The sequence below is a fragment of the Lissotriton helveticus genome, chromosome 7, assembly GCF_964261635.1.
Source record: "Lissotriton helveticus chromosome 7, aLisHel1.1, whole genome shotgun sequence".
NCBI lineage: Eukaryota > Metazoa > Chordata > Amphibia > Caudata > Salamandridae > Lissotriton > Lissotriton helveticus.
In genome coordinates, this window is record NC_136068.1 from 522,353,060 (window position 1) to 522,370,094 (window position 17,035).

The 17,035-nt window shown below is 42.0% G+C and overlaps 1 pseudogene; it reads left to right on the forward strand.

Moving 5' to 3' along the window:
• Nucleotides 1-796: 796 nt before the first annotated feature.
• On the forward strand, nt 797-12,211 carry LOC144769138 (zygote arrest protein 1.L pseudogene; annotated as a pseudogene).
• Nucleotides 12,212-17,035: the final 4,824 nt, after the last annotated feature.

The window sequence follows — 17,035 nt, forward strand, 5'->3', positions numbered from 1 at the left end:
AGCTGGGCTAAGAAGTTTGTATAGGTGGGCACTCTGATGTCCTATCTTGTTCAGATTCAGCATAAATTGTATGATGGAAGGGACCCCCTTGCCCAGGTTCGCTCTCGTGATGGCAGCCCTGATTTTGAGGAATTCATAAAATTCAATGTTAGGTAGGTTGTGAACGCCTTTTAGGGTGTCAAATGTTAGTGGTATGTCGTTTTTTCTATTCGACAAAAAGATGGAACAAAGTATCAAAAACACAAGATTGGAATCCATCTGGTTCAACTCAAAAGTACAATACAAAGGGAGGACACTAGGCAACAACACCTGCTATGGGAAGTTCTATTCTCACAATAAACAATGACAGAGGGCACCATAGGAAAATCAGGTCAACATTGATCCATTTTAAGAACATAACAATTTACTATATTTTAACTTAACATACTGTTGCCCTATCAATTAGGTGCGTTGAAGAGCCGCTAGAAACCCTAAGGCAAAATGTGTTTAGCGAGATAAAATTTCATGAGACAAAGTTGCCTCAAGAGACAAGTTAAAATAAGCACTGCACTACTTGCATTAAGGCGCACAGGTTCAGCTAAGCGAGACATTTTTTAGACTAGAAATATCGATTTGGGCTAAAACAAGTCTGTGTTATCCACTCTAAGCTCTGCTATGTGCTTATGGTGAGTCTTGGGTCTGTCTCTGCAGGTGGGGTTGCAAAAGGCCAATTTCATGTCTTAATCGAGCTATGTGCAGCCTTCACCTGTCGCCCTGATTTAATTAGGCCTCAGATGCGGGCTCAGAGCCAGACTCTATGGCTACAATATCGGATGAGGCTATGGACAGCTACATGTACTCGGCCTACACGCCGTACAACTATAGGTATCGGAATCCCAAAGGCAAGGGCGGTGGCTGGAGGCAGCAGGGTTACCTCGCCTCCTATGCGGTCACTGGAGAGTACTTCGACAACTACCAGCGAGCGCAGCTTAAGGTCATCCTGTCCCAGGTGAACACCAAACTGACTCCACGAGTGCGCAAGGCTGACATCCGGGATGTCGAGGTGCAGGTGAACCCCCGGTAGGATGCCTCGGTGCAGTGCTCGCTGGGGCCCGCACCCTGTCCTGTAGGAGGCGGGGCGTGTGGAGACAGGCTCCGCAAGGTCCCGATGGGAATCTGGCCTCCTCGCCCCCCAAGACCGATGCATTCCCCAGACCATCGCAGTGTACTCGTCCGTCGGTTCCTGCAGACTGACCACCTTCACGGAAGAGGATGCGGAGGCCAAGGGCGGTGGAGAGGGGAAACCCGTGGGGGGGGGAGATTTCGGGGGAGCGGCCCGCAGAGGAGAAGGGTAGCTCTGTGGAGGGAAGCCCCGCAGACCGGCAGGAGGAGGATAACTTGGAGGAAGAGAAGCGAGAACAGAAAGCCGAAGGGGACGCAACAATTTAGCCCGGGCATCAGGAAACCACCGCCTCCCCCGACAAGGGCAGACTGCGTTTCCAGGTGAGGAGCAGGCAAGCGTCCAGGCATTTTTTGCGGGGGGGGGGGGCGTGGGCGGGTGAAATTGTAAGTCGTACTACCTTATGGCCTACCCGCATGCAGTATCCACTCGGTGACAGCCCATCCCTCTGGCCCCTCTCACCCCCACCGCCTTTGAGGGCACCCATTTGCCCCACTGTGTTGCTGGACTCCCTTCGCCAGTCCATCGCTCCCAATAATCAGCCGTTGCTTGTCTACCAGCAGCCGCTCAGTTTCCCAGGCCACAGCTGGAAAAACTTTCACAAAGTTTTTTCTTCTTTGGCGTTCTGATACTTGGTTGTTTTGATTACTTTAGGGACTTGCGACTTAAAGTACTTGGCTGCCAGGGAAACCAGCATTGACATAGCCAATAGGTCTCGCCTTTGGGACATTATAAGTGTTTAGCCATGCAACAGTTGATGTTGCCCCAAGGATATTGCGCAGCGTAATTAAATACTTAAAAGGTCCCAAAGGCGAGACCTATTGGCTATGCCAATGCATGTTTTAATCAGCTAAGAGTTCCTTTTCCTTGTTTTTTGGTCTGTCTTGATAGAACAGCTGCCATTGTAACCCAATGTTACCTATTCTTTTGCATACCCATAAACCATGGCAAAGGTATTGGCCAGTTTTCCAGCTGGTAAATTTGGTCTGGTGTTTCCACACCCAGTTAATCTGGGTGTGTGAATACCACCCACTTGTGATCGGTCCCAATTACGAATCGGGCAAAAGTCCCGCATGGAATTCCGCTATGCCAGACTTGTAATTTGGCCACTAGAGTGTCCTTAGGCTCCACCCATAGGACTAATTTTCTTTCACCTTTTACTAATGGCTCTGTAGTGTACCCTTCCACCTCCGATGCAGTCCTTGCATTGAAAGGCATGAAATACTATTTTATGTTTCATAAGTGAATTGAATCATCACACTTTATTATTAGTTAATTTTTTTATGGCCTGAAAAGCATTTTATTTGTCTATTGCCACCGTAGGAGCTGGCAGTTAGTGCAGCGGGTGCTGCAGCTCCCCCAAAATAAGCATGCATGAGTTCAGAAGGTGAATGAGCAATAAAGATGCCTTTATATTTTGTTTTTATCGCGTCAGATTTGCTGTCCCTTCGAAGACAGAGGTCAAATGTCAGGATATGTCTTCTGACAAATTGTTGCGTATTCTTTTCTCATTGAGATTGTTTATTTTTATGACTGCAAAGATCACTGATAGATTATGTTCTGATTTCATCATGCAAAGGCCCAAACATCGAACTATTTGAAGTAATTAAAAACCCATTGATCGATCACTTCCCAAATACCATCGCCTTATACGATTCAAAATTTTAAAAAAAAAACGACATAATGAATATCTTAGACCAGCAAGAGCTTCAGTTAGGATCCTTGAATGGTTGTACATTAAAATGGGGAAACATTGACAAAGGAGATGCAAAAATAGTCAGACAAAATCAGACAGACATTATAAACTGTCTAGACCCTAGGACAAAATCTAGAGAAGTTCTGGCTAGCTTCAACATCATTTCTCAAAATATAAAGAAAGCACTCACTAGATCACATAAACAAAAAAGTCAGGTGAAAAAAGGCTGGTTTAGCCCAGCTTGCACAAAAGCATACTCAAAATTAAAGGAAGCACTAAGTAGGGGAAAGAGAGACAGAGGGGAGATTATTAGACTAAGAAAAGAATATGCCCTAGCTTTAAAAACCAGAAAACAGGAGCTAAAGACTGAACTATGGGAGCGTCTTAGTAGAAGCTCAGAACTAAAATAGTGCAACCTTCTGGCAAATAGTTAGATCCCCTTTTTTAACAGACAGAGAGGACTTACCATCCATCGATGTTGCGATTAGCGACCATGAATGGGTGAATTATTTTTCTAAAGTTTTCAGTGAAGGGAATATATGGGGTATGGACAATGCAGATCCTCTGACCCAGGTTACCTACCCAATAACATTGCATTTTTCACATGACGAGGTGCAAAAAGCACTAAAATCCTCGAAAACAGGTAAAGCCCCAGGCCCAGATGGGGTTCCGGTGAACATTTTTAAACATGAAGTAGATCTCTGGTCCCCGTTACTGACAAATGTCCTAAATGCCACCATAGAGAAGTGTGGAGAAGCATGGAGAAGCGTGGCTCAGTGGTTAGAGGCGGCAGACCCGGAAGCTGAGATTGACCGTGGACCAGGGTTCGATTCCCCGCCTCGGCGGGTCTCGGGCTCAAAATTCCACGGACTCGACAATTCTCGCTCCGGTGCCTACTCGAATCACGGGGTCACACTCTGCAACTCTGGGCAATAGCTTGCTTAATCTCCACTACGGCCCCTCGCGGCGGGATGCCTGGCTTTCACCTTGTGGACACCCTGCCGGGGTTTCTCACAGGGGAATACCAGGACGGGTTCCCTAAGCAAGCGCCAGGATGCCCTTTGGGTGACAGGTTTGCGCTATATAAGTACACTTACATTTACATAGAAGAGGGCCTAATAAAATCTTGGAAAACTTCGATACTGGTCCCTATATTTAAAAAAGGGGACCGAAATTCCCCATCTTGTTATAGACCTATTTCGCTCCTGGATTCGCTTGGGAAGATGGCAGGTCGGATTCTTCTCGACCGACTCCAGGAGTGGACAACTAGTCAGAACATCATTTCGGCAATACAATATGGGTTCAGGGAGGGGCTAGGTACAGTAGACCAAGCATTAAACCTGTCTTTATTGGCAGGAAAATACGTGGAGGCCAAGGGGACCGCGCTGAATATGGTGTATGTCGATTTATCCGCAGCCTTCGATTGTGTAATACACTCGAGGCTGTGGAAAATCATTTTAACAATGGGTGTTGACCCCCCGGTTGTAGATTTCCTCCGAGAATTATACACTGGAACAACAGGCAGAGTAAGATTTGGGACCAAAGGACAACTCACAGAAAGCTTTAGGGTGGAAAAGGGGGTCAGACAGGGATGTGTGCTGGCCCCCTTTCTATTCACCCTGTATACAAATGGGCTTGAGGCCGCTATGCTAGAGGGAAGTAAAGATCTCCCTTCAATTGGTCGTCGGCAGATACCCGCCTTGTTATATGCCGACGACGCGGTCATCCTAGCTAGAACTCCTGTTGAACTGCAGCGTGCACTAGACAGATACTGTGCCTTCATGCTGAGTCTAAACCTGACCCTGAATGTAAAAAAAACTTACACTATGCATGCGGGGTAAAAGACTGCAAAGATTAGAAGTCTGTTTGTAAAAGGCGAGGTACTCGACAGAACCGTAACATACCCATACTTGGGAATTGTCATCGATGAAAAATTCAAGTGGAAGGCAGCGATTAATGCAAGGAAACTGGCCTTCTTAAGAGCAACCACAGCATTAAAATCGTTTGCACAAAGACTGGGACAGAGACCGCCACTAGAACTGTTAAAAATATATAATGCAAAATGTGTTAGCACCGCCACGTACGGGGCTGGGATATGGGGTCTTGCGAATGTGGATGAACTGCAAAAAATAGAAAATTCTTTTGTAAGATACTTAACTGGAGTACCGAGGAGTTCCTCCGCATATGCCTGTCATTTAGAGTTGGGCATAGATTATCTATCAGACACCATAAAAATCCAACCAGTAATGCTGTGGCGCCGAATTTGGGTAACTGAACAATGCCATCTAACAAGATCAATTATACAAGACATACAGACACTCGATCATTGTGGAAAGATAAAATGGTTAGCATATGTCAAAGCTCTATTAACAGACTTAGGGCATGACATTTTTTTACAGAGCCGTTATCAATAACTGAGATCTCAAAGGCGGATCTAAAAAAAGCATGCCTGGCACAATTGGGCCAGTTACGCCTGCTAAAAGAGATAGAGAAACCCTCTGTTCAATAGGGCTTATTAGCTCAAACTGTGTTTTCCATTGAACCCTATTTGATGTACAGATTAACTCAATTTGAAAAATTGTTGCTGACACGCTTTAGACTTAATATGTTTCATTTAATGGTCTCTTTTCCTTCTTATAACGAACGGCCATCAAAATCAACCCCTTGCCCTTGTGATTCTGTTTCCACACAATCGACCATACATACAATACTTTTTTGTAAATTCTATACAATACCACGGAGCCGCTGGCTATTGCCCATACTGAAAAACTGGGGCCTGCGCCAATGCCGTCCAGCATATTTTGCGCTTCAGTACCTCGAAGACGAAATAATAGCAAAAGCGATGGCGCGCTTTCTTAAATACTGTATTCGCCATCGTTTAAATCTTTAACAAAGATGAGCCTTTATGCTTGTATAACAGAGGACTGATGAAGCTATCGAAAAAATTGCATGTTATGGTCATAACTTTATGAATTGTGATTTTTTTATACAAATTGTTTTTCACTGCATATTAATAACTAAATTTTAAATTTTAACTGTTTTTTTTTAAATTGTATAAAATGTATTTTATGAACTTTTATGGTATTTCTACAATTATGAAAAACCGAATAAAGTTGGTTTTGATTTGATTTGACTGCAAAGTGAGATACTTTTTAGAAAGTGAACTCTCATAATCTTGCTCTGATACAGGGAGCCGAAAGGAAAACGTTGTAGGATGTCATGTTTTTGTAACACAAAACAAACATGCTTGTAAATGAACTATACAAATGTTTCAAAATGTATCAGCAGTTATGAGTGCCCAGTTGAAGCACATTTTTAATTCTGAAGCATGATGGAAACAAAGATTTTATAATAGGATAAAAAGAAATCCAAACACTTGGTGATGCACAAATGATAAATATTTGCCGCAACCAGTTTGCTAGATGTCATTGTTTGTGTGTTATATACTTCTATCAGAAACACTATATGATTGTGCAAATGTGGTGGAAACTGTGCTGTCTGGAATAACATCGCACAGTGCTTTAGTAATATTGTTGCAGTAATGTTCTTCAAATTCAACACAAATGGCCAGGCTCCTTTACTACTCTTTTCTTTGTGTGACAATTTGATTGTTCCCAATCGCTGTGACTTCAGTGATGTAACATTGATGGCACCCCACCTCCTAAAATTGCTCCAGCACCAATGGCTGCCGCAATCCATTGATGTGCAGATGGATTTTAAACAAATCATGCACAACAGGCGCTTACTGATGATGCAATGGCTTTTAAATCATTTATATTGTGCGTGTATGTATATGCTGAATTTTAATTGTGACTGTGCCAGTACACATTTCTGTATATGCATACTGTTTCAAAAGAAGGAAAACTAAAACATAACTGATAACATTTATGTGTGTCGGCCATTTCAATGTTTGTAATCCTCAAAGTTTGGGAGTTTTCTTCTAGCGAAAAAGAATCAATTCTCAAGGCAACGCATTGGTTCATTTCTCGTTTACCCGGTTTTTCATTATTTTCTGTAAGCTTCGTAGAATAGTGGGTAATAACCGTTATGGTGAAAAAACACAGATTGCAGTTAATAGGAACATTGGCTAACAACTAAGGAAAGGCTGACACTTGGTGGACATAGATGAGATTGCAGCTAGTCCCACGCCTCAAAAGCATCGCTGCTTGCTGCTCGTAGCCACTGAAAATTGGCACCCTGTGATCCTAATTTTAGTGATAGGAAACTGTTCTTCAACGCATCTTCCTTAAAAGGCTTCTGGAGAGCTGAGTAAGGGGCCTGGTTTGTCTCCAAGAACCAATGCACGAGTCGAGCCATCAAAACATGTAAATCAGGCAACGAATGTGATGAGAAAAATATGATAAAGGCTTTAAATGAAGTTCATGATGATATTACCGCATCAAGTGAAGTTTCTTAAAGTCATATCTTTAAAAAAAAATAAAGTTCTTTATTTCATATGTCTATATCATTGTTAAACGTCAAGCAAGCTTATTTTATATTAATCACACATAAGTGAGGTTTTTGTAGAGAGCAGAATATGTACTGAATTATTCCAATGTGCTCACAATGGTTAATGAGAATACATTGTGAAATAAAGCGATGAACCCTGGATCACACAATTTGGTCAAGTGGGGAAGCTGGGCTTGGAGCCCAGGGTTACATATTGTACAGTTCAGGGACTGCAGGTTTACATCCTTATTTCTTCCGTTTAATGCCAAAGGTCAGTGTTTTGTGTTCAGTTATTCATTTAATGTTATTCAACTAGTGTCAATACATGAAGTTCAATAAATACAATCATCACACCTTTAATAAAACTGACACTATACACAGATATCAATGTGCATACTAATAAATACAATCTAGTGCTTTGCTGTTTGGAATGATTCCACAGATGCTGAAACTCAAACAGGGACAAAACGTTCCTGTCTAAACTCATGCTGTTGAAGCAAACTCTGCGGGGACCTCTTTGTTTTTTGATAATTATTTGAATATGGTCAGTGAGGTGTTGCATCTCTCCTAAAATTGGGTTCTACTCAAGCCAGGTGAGCCAAAGTCACATTAACACAAAACAGTAACATCCACCTTCCATTACTCTACTGGCTCACCAGGCTTGACAAACAGACCAATTTGAGCAGAGGTTTAACACCTCAATGACCACAATAAAAAAATAAATGAACAAAACAATGAGGTCATAGGGCCCCACTGAGTCCACTCCTCAGGTTACCTCCCTTCAAGGAGACCTACGTGATTTGCAGCATGGCTGCCACTGTTTCAAATCACTTTCCACTTAAAAATCTGGAATATATATTACCCCCTGCTTCCTCCCCCACTCCAAAATCTAGTGTGTGTGTGTGGGGGGGGGGGGGGGGCATATATCCACCTGCCCCTCACAGTTCTTAAGCCCATGATCAGAATATTTTGGTGAATAATCCCAAATCACCTGAGACTTCCTGCTGCGAATTCTGCATTGTGATTTTCTTGCATTACGAGGCCCAAACCATAATATAATGGGTGTCAGTATGTTAGTAGAGTTAAAGTGTTTTTTTTGCTTATTATGCAATTGAAGCCATTTGTTTTCCTACTTGTTTACTAACTTTTTTCTCAATCACGGCACATGATAATAGTAAGTAGGCAATCTAAATTCAAGTGGGTCTATCTATGAAAGGGGTTTGAGATAGTCCCGTGACTGAAAACACTGGGAAACGCTCCGGAGGGCTCCCCGAGCTGTCCTGTCCTGCAGTTTTGATCATCGCTAATGAAGGCCTCAGAATACCAGGTGCTCCCTGGCCACCTGAGTTCTGCACCACTCCTTGTGCCCCTATCTGTTGCTGTCACTACTGTAACACTACAGCTACTGCTGCTCTCATCTGGCCACTCATGAAGCATCAGAAATGTTTGCTCCCTGTCACTGGGCATGGCTAGTAGTAGCCTATGTGAACATACAGCTGTTAGAGAGGCCAGATTTCAAATCTACTTCTGCATAAGCAAGGTTGAAGGGCACCACTCACCTTCTGTAAGATAGTACGCCAGGCGGAACCAAATTTAGCACCCTTCCGAATTCTCATAACCTCTGCTTTCCCCTATACACACGGGGTTTACCACTTCAAAATGTTGTAATCGGTGTAAATAACTAGAGTTACTGGTATGCAATTGAATAGTACTGTTCAATGCTTTACTTTTTCTAAGTCAATGAGAGAATGTTGGGGCTGCTGCCTGGCACGGTGGTGCCCATTATGTCTGCTTGAGGAACATACTCACTGCCGCCATCCCAACTGTAGACAACTTTATGTTTATCGCTTGCTGAGAAGCTACATTTTCAAACTTGCTGTATAAGAATGGATGTGGTGGAGCAGAGAGGTGTTTGGCAACATTGTAGCTTGATGGTGGCAGATAGTTATGGGAAGTTTTCCACTGTTATGTTAAAAAGATTTGTAGAGCGCTCAGCTACTCAAGAGTGTCCCAGCGCTGTACGGCAAAAGTGAGGAACAAAGGCAGATGACAATTACGGTGAAAAAATACATGTCTTGGGCTTTTTCTTAACAACTGCTTCATTCTTTGTTTGACGCAAATCTGTAGGAAGCTTGTTTCAACCAACCGGCCCTAGATAAAAAAAGAGTGGCCACCTGAACAGCCAGGTGAATTCTAGCGATGTTGGCCAGGTAATTATTAGATAAAAGGCAATCTTGGCAGAGAGATAGTCAGGTCCAGACGGATGGAGAGCTCTATGTATTTAGAAAGCGGAATAAAAAAGAATACATTTCTCATTAGGGAGCCAATGACTAGGCGCCCCACTCGCCTAGAGGAGGGGCGCCCTTAGTCGCGCCATGAAACCGAACTTCAGTTGGAAAGGCTGGTTTCATTGTCCAGATTTCTTGATGACGTGTTGTACACGTTTCAAAACCGAAACTTACCGCATTTAGGTTTATAAGGCGGCATCCCTCGGGTCTTCTCCTCTTTGTCACCTTGGGCCCAGGAAAGCCGCAAGAGCGTTGGAAACAGCGAGGCTGTGGCACGGTGGGTCTAGGGAGGCCTGGCGTAGCTTTCCTTAGGAGCTTTTTAGCTCAGTGTGGTGAGTGTTAGCCTCTTGTGCAATAGGCACTAAAGTAGGTTGGGTTTGATCCTCACATTTAAAAAAAAAAGGGGAAAGTAAATCAATTAGATCAATTTTTACGAGCTTCCCTCATCTTAATAAAATGTTCCTTTTGTCCTATTCAGCTATCGGGTGATCAGTTATCCGCGCTGTGTATCGCGGGTTGGGGGCAGGGCGGGGCTCAGGTGAGCACGTCATCGTCGCCCTGTGCATCTTGTATGTAGTATACTGTGGTTTGACTCTACGCGAGTCGTGGCATCGTGGCAATGTTTGGCGCGTCAGCGACGGAAGGCAGGGTTCGACCCCAATGCGTATTGGTATTTTACAAAAAAAAAAAACAGTCATACCGGAATTCTCATTAGGGAGCCAATGCAACTTGTGCAAATGCATGGAGATGTGTTCACGTCTTGGAAGACCCAGAACCAACCGGGTTGCCACATTCTGAACAGTCTGGAGTCTATTCAAAAGATGTTTTGGCAGGCCAGCATATAATGCAATGGCTTAGTCCAATCTGGACATGACCAGGGCCAATACCACTGTCCTCTTATTTGGAAAAGAGAGGAAGTGCAAACATGTTTTCACCTTTAATAGGATGCTAAAACACCCACCAGTCACTCACCCTATCTCCCTCCTCCTTGCTGCTGCTGGTGATGTTAGCGTGGAGGAACCTTTTGTATTCATGGATCAAGTCCCTCCTCTCATGACCTGAAGCATCTGTTCATGTGCTAAATTAGAGGTAAGAGTATGTGGGAGGGGATCAGGGTGAGAGGGAGGAAGCAGGATGTGGGAAAATGAAAAGAGAATAAGGGAAGGGGAAAAGATCATTTATGCAGTGCCTAGGGAGAATGGACAGACGCTGGCACACTGGAATAAAAACAAATCATTACAGGAATTTTCTAGGTAAGCTCAGTGCAACAGTCTGCACATTGGCACAATTTGTCAGGCCTGCTTCAACATGCCTAAGTAGCCCTATCGTTTGTCAGCCCAAACAATAGAAAGCGCCTTCCTGGACTACATTGTAGCTAAGGCTATCTATTTGGTTGACGGGCTCAGTTACTCACCTGGGTAGCTACGTGGATGCACAGGTCATCATTTTTAACGGCCTGAGTATTAATTTATCGTGGTTGTATAGTATTTAACATTAATTAATTATGCATTTAAAGTGGGGAAGTGTATTAATACTCAGATATAAATTTTAAGACCTGAGTATTAATTAACAATAGCAGAAATGTTGTTCAATTTAATTATGCAGTTAAACTTAAATAATTATACAAAAGTCAGTAACACCCTCCTTTAGAGGCGGACTGCAAAAGGTATAGAGGTTATGGTGGGGAGTATATTAATGCTCATGTACTAATTTTAATACCTGTGTATTAATTGATAATGGTAGACATGTATTTAAATTTAATTATGCAATTAAAGTTAAATCATTTGTTATTAATCAGTAACACCCTACTTTAGGGATGGGATGCAAGTGATATCAGTGTTACAATTGGGGAAGTGTATTAATGCTCATGTGTACATTGTAATGCCCAAGTATTAATTAATAATGGCAGAAACATTTAAATTTAATTATGTAGTTAAACTTAAATAATACAAAAATAAATCAGTAACACCAACCTTTACGGGCGACATGCAAGGGATATAGGATTTCAGGGCAGGGCAATGTATTAATACTCAGGTACTCATTTTAATACCCGAGTATTCATTACTAATGATAGAAATGTATTTAAATATAATTATGCAATTAAAGGTAAATCATTTCTTATAAATCAGTACCACCCACCTTTAAGGAAGGGATGCAAGGTATATAGGGGGCATGGGAGGCGAAGTGTATTAATACTCCGGTATTACTTTTAATACCCGAGTATTAATGTATTGCTTTTTAATTATTAATACAATTAATATAATGGAAGAAAATGAAAAAGGTGTTTGAAAATTAATTAAACATTATTTTAAAATAGAAACAGTGTAAAATACATTTTACAATAAAATAATACTTAATTTAATTGTAAGTACAATGACAAAAAAAACACAATTTTGGGGATTTAAACATTTTATTAACAATAAGTAAACAACAGAATTTTTTAGAAAAACGTATTTAATACATATATTAAAAAATGTGTAATTGTTAGTATTAATGAACATATTGTAAAACATGTTTTATGTACTTTCCCAGGCTTTACCTTTGGTTTCAATGGAGTAAAATGTCCTTTTTCTATTTTTACAGGTTTGGTTCACGTACGCAGTTGTGCGTCTGTTTTGATAGGTAAGCACATTTTAAGTTATTAATCTATGTATATATGTGGCTGTCTGTAATGTAAGGATAGAGGGGGGAGGTAGTTAGATGATAAGTAGTAATATCCTAAATGTTGTTTTAACAACAAATTAATCCCCATACATGTGATCATATACCCTCGTCGGGAAAGTTGCTTTTATATCAAAAATAGATTGCAAATAGCAGTTAAAAAAATGACTACCACTATTTTAAAACTTTTTGGAATAAAAGTGACATTTTACACATTTTTTGCTTATATTTTTTTAAGGATTATGGTTTTTTAAGCATTGGATGAAGACCACATGGTTCTTGTGGAGTAAGCCTTAATTAGTTGCCTTTTTTACATGGACATTTTTGTCAAGAGGACTACACTTTGGATTCTGGATTTGTTTTTTATTTCAGGTATGCTGTGCCATTTTAGCGAGGAGTACTCCACTTTGCTGATGAAGGACTAGTTGAATTTGGAAGCAGAGAAGACAACTGGGCAGAAAAAACTTTCAGGCTTAAATGTTCGGAGTTTTCCTAATGGCGAATGCTATTTTTGGATGGTGAAATTTTAAAAAGCATGCATTTTTGGGTGTTGTTTTTGGAACACTGGGTTTATTTTCTGGCATACGATGGTGCACCAATGGCGACTCATGGTGACAAGTAGATTTAAAAAGTCACCATGAGTTGGAAAAAAAAGACAACTTCGGTAGTACCCACAAAATTCCTTTAATTTAGATGAAAAACAAATGCAAAAATTCCAAACAAATTAGTGTGTGGTTTAAAAACTGGCTAGTAATGTAGGTAGTGTTTAGCTTGTGTTAGAAGTGTGATCTGTAAGCAATACTGCCAAGATAGACTAAAGCCACCATCAATGAAAATTATTGAATTTTATTTAATAGTCTTTCAGACATTTCTTTATTTCTTTGATACTCGTGGATTTAGACTACCTGACAGTGATTGTGCAAGCTTTTTGTCTTGGAAACTTTGCTCCTTCTTCAAAATTTCCAATAAATGATATAGATTTGGGTGATGTTTACCACTTGATTTGTTGACGTAATTGTGCCATCCCTCAATGGCATTGTAAGTTTTTGCACCACCCTCTAAGTAGGTCGAGTAGCAGTTCCACCATTCAGTGGGAAACTTTGGCTTCCTCCTGTGACCTGACCTGCTTAGACAGTCAATCCACATATCTTCAAAGTAATTTAGTAACTGCCCAATTTCTCTTCATTTTGGGTAAATTCAGATTCTGTAATTGTAGTGTATAATGCATCTATACTGTCAGGTGGTACAAAACATAACAGTTAATTTTCTTAATTCAAATTGTGGTTTACTGTTTGACAAATAGTCCTAAACCAAGGATGATTTTTGTATTTTGCACACCAATACGCCTGAGAAAAGTGAAAAAACATCCTTGAATTTAGGTATTAGGGTATAATTTAGTGACTGTATAAATCATTGTCAATTGAAAATCTATAATTACCTTTCTAGGATTTCATTCATAATTTTGAGCACTGTTAAAAATTCAGTGTACTTTGAGGAACACTAGCGAGATAATTGTGTTATTCTTGTTGGCATGAATAGTATACATTTGGATGAATGGATAGGGTGTTGATTTAAAAGTATCTTCCATCATCCAAATTGGGCTTTTTCCCAGGGATACTAGGTTACAGGTAGTGCTAAAAATTGTATTTTTTTTTAGGGGTTTCATCGTCATGTAGGCGGAAAGGTTCATTAGAGAAAGTTACAGTAAAGTTGAGGGGGTATGTTAATGTCTTCACAGGTTTGGGGTGTTACACTGTGGGGATTACTTGCCAGTTTAGTTTTTGACTCTGAACAATTCTCCTAAGGTTGGATATGGAGGGCATGCTACTGACAACATGTATGGGAATGTTTTGTGCTACCTCTCTTAATACTGCACCATAGGGTTCATTGGAGGTGTGTGCAAGAAGTTGAATTTGTTGTATATTGTCTTGTACTTCTATTTGCATTGCAGAGGCAGAGTGGTTATTCTCTGTTGTCCTAACACCGTTATCTTCCAGAGTAACTGCTCTGCCAGTGCAATGGGAAGATACATATTGCACACACCTCCAATGCCTCCTGGATTCAGTCAAACTCTCCTTACAGTTGAGATAGCCACCATTCTTTAGAAGCTTGATTCCTGTTCTGGGTTTAACAAAAGTTGCTTGGCGTTGCAACAACATTGTTGGTTATTCCGTTAGATAAAGGAGAAAGAAAAATGTTTGAGTATATGTGTTTTTAAATGTTACAAAATGCTACTTTTTGTTGTTTTGCCTGTGGAGATAAAGAGATGTATTTTTTATTTATTGTAGCCTGTGAAGGAAGGAAACAGTTAAAAATCCAGTTGGAGAAAAACATTCAGTTTTGTTGCTTGGTTTTGGGGTTATTTTTAGTTAGGGTTTTTGAATTTTAATAGTGGGTTTAGTTACCTGTGGTGGATGTGATATTTGGCTTGTCGGGTGGCGGGAGAATTAGATCTTTGTGCTATAAAGTTTCTTAAAAGATGACGAATCTCATTCAATTTGGATTTGTGATATTCCTTCATGACAAAAGTGAAATGAAATGTTATTTTCTTTAAATGTATAGTATTGTTTGGTCCTTTTGGTTACATTCACTTTGCTGAAATTACTTTGCAATTCTGAAGAATTGTGGTGAGATTTCAGTAAAGTATTGGATTCGATTTCCTGCAGTTTTAAAAAAAGGAAAAGTCTGTATGAGTAAAATGAAAATTAATGAAATGGTGATAGATGCACACCAATAACATGGACTGTGGTTTAGCAGTTTAAATTAATATTCTGCGTGCGACCAGGGTATCGCTGTCTGATCCACCAGCATAATGGAAAATACGAAATAGAAAGTTTCATACAGCCGGGAAATGTCCTCCGTATTCAGGTATAGCTGTTTAGGCATGACTAAAGTGAAATTAGCGACGGGTTTATACAATATTAGCAAACAATCTTACCACGATTCCAACAGACCAACAAGGAAAGTATGGTGCGCGTATAGAGTTACGGCAACTGCAGGTGCAGATAGGACATGCAAAGGATAACACAGTGCAAGTATTAACAAACAAATAAAAACATTTAGTGTCTAATTTTGATGGCGGTTTCTCAGGCACAGGACCGTCTAACAAGGAGTCAGCGGACCCGACAGCGCAATTATGTTGCGACCACCATGAAGGTGGACCTAAAATGCCATTTATCTCTGTGGGTTGAGCAGCCCAGGAAAAGGGCTGCTGCTCAAGCCACAATGGTAAAGAGCATTTTACAAACATCCATGCATTGAGTGCCAGGAACCATTTGGTGCCATGGGAAACAAGCATCCTGGGACCGGTTTCTGGCTAATCAACCCCTATCAGCCAGGCTAGCTTGAATCCAGTGGCAAAGTGAGCAAGGGGCCCTTGATCACTTTGCCACTGGATTCAAGCTAGCCTGGCTGATGATGGCTGATTAGCCAGAAACCAGTCCCAGGATGCTTGTTTCCGGTCCAGGGAAGACATTGCTTGGCAGTGCGGGCTGGACTGTTCCCATGAGGCACAGGGTCAGACTGATTTACATATGGCTATGTCTGAACTGGGGTGGCGGAGTGAGCTAAATAATGATGATGGATTAAACCCAGATCAGTTGACTAGGGGTGAGTGCTTGCATTGTTCAACACTCTGTCCATCATCCCATTTGGTTTTGTTTTTTTCACCCTAAGTTGACAGGGTATGCCCAGACGTGGGTCCCTTGCTCACTTTGCCACTGGATTCAAGCTAGCCTGGCTGATGACGGCTGATTAGCCAGAAACCGGTCCCAGGATGCTTGTTTCCGGTCCAGGGAAGACATGGCTTTGCAGTTCGGGCTGAACTGTTCCCATGAGGCACAGGGTCAGACTGATTTGCATATGGCCATGTTTGAACTGGGGTGGTGGAGAGAGCTAAAGAATGATGATGGATTAAACCCAGATCAGTTGACTGGGGGTGAGTGCTTGCATTGTTCAACACTCCGTCCATCATCCCCTTTGGTTTTGCTTTTTTTGCCCTAAGTTGGTAGGGTATGCCCAGACGTGGGTCCCTTGCCCACTTTGTCACTGGATTCAAGCTAGCCTGGCTGATGACGGCTGATTAGCCTGAAACTGGTCCCAGAATGCTTGTTTCCGGTCCAGGTAAGACATGGCTTGGCAGTTCGAGCTGGACTGTTCCCATGAGACACAGGGTCAGACTGATTTGCATATGGCCATGTCTGACCTGGGATGGTGGAGTGAGCTAAAGAATGATGATGGACTAAACCCAGATCAGTTGATTGGGGGTGAGTGCTTGCCTTGTTTAACGCTCCGTCCATCAACCCCTTTGGTTTTGCTTTGTTCGCACTAAGGGGTCGATTATGATGGCGGACGGACCTGAGTCCGTCCGCCACCATAGAGAAGGAGGGACCGTCCGCAGGGGCAGCGGCGGTCCCTCCGTGCAAATTAGGATGTGACCGCCACCCTGGCGGTCACATCCTGTATTTTTATCATTGCGGGGGGTGCTGCTTGAAGCAGCACCCGCCGCAATGATAAAAAAGTAAGTTGTGCATTTGCATGCACAAAGCGGCAGGCACCTCGCGGTGCCTGCCGCTTTGTGCAGGCAAATGCAGGGGGGTACCATAGGTACCCCCCATGTGCACCCCCCACCCCCCCTTCACCCCTGGGGGCCCGCAACGGGCCCCCAAACACAAATCCGTATGCCTTTACACGGCGGAAATGCCACCCTGTAAAGGCATCTTTCCGCAGACATCCTAATATGGCTGGCGGTGTCTGATAGACACCGCCAGCCATGTTAATGCT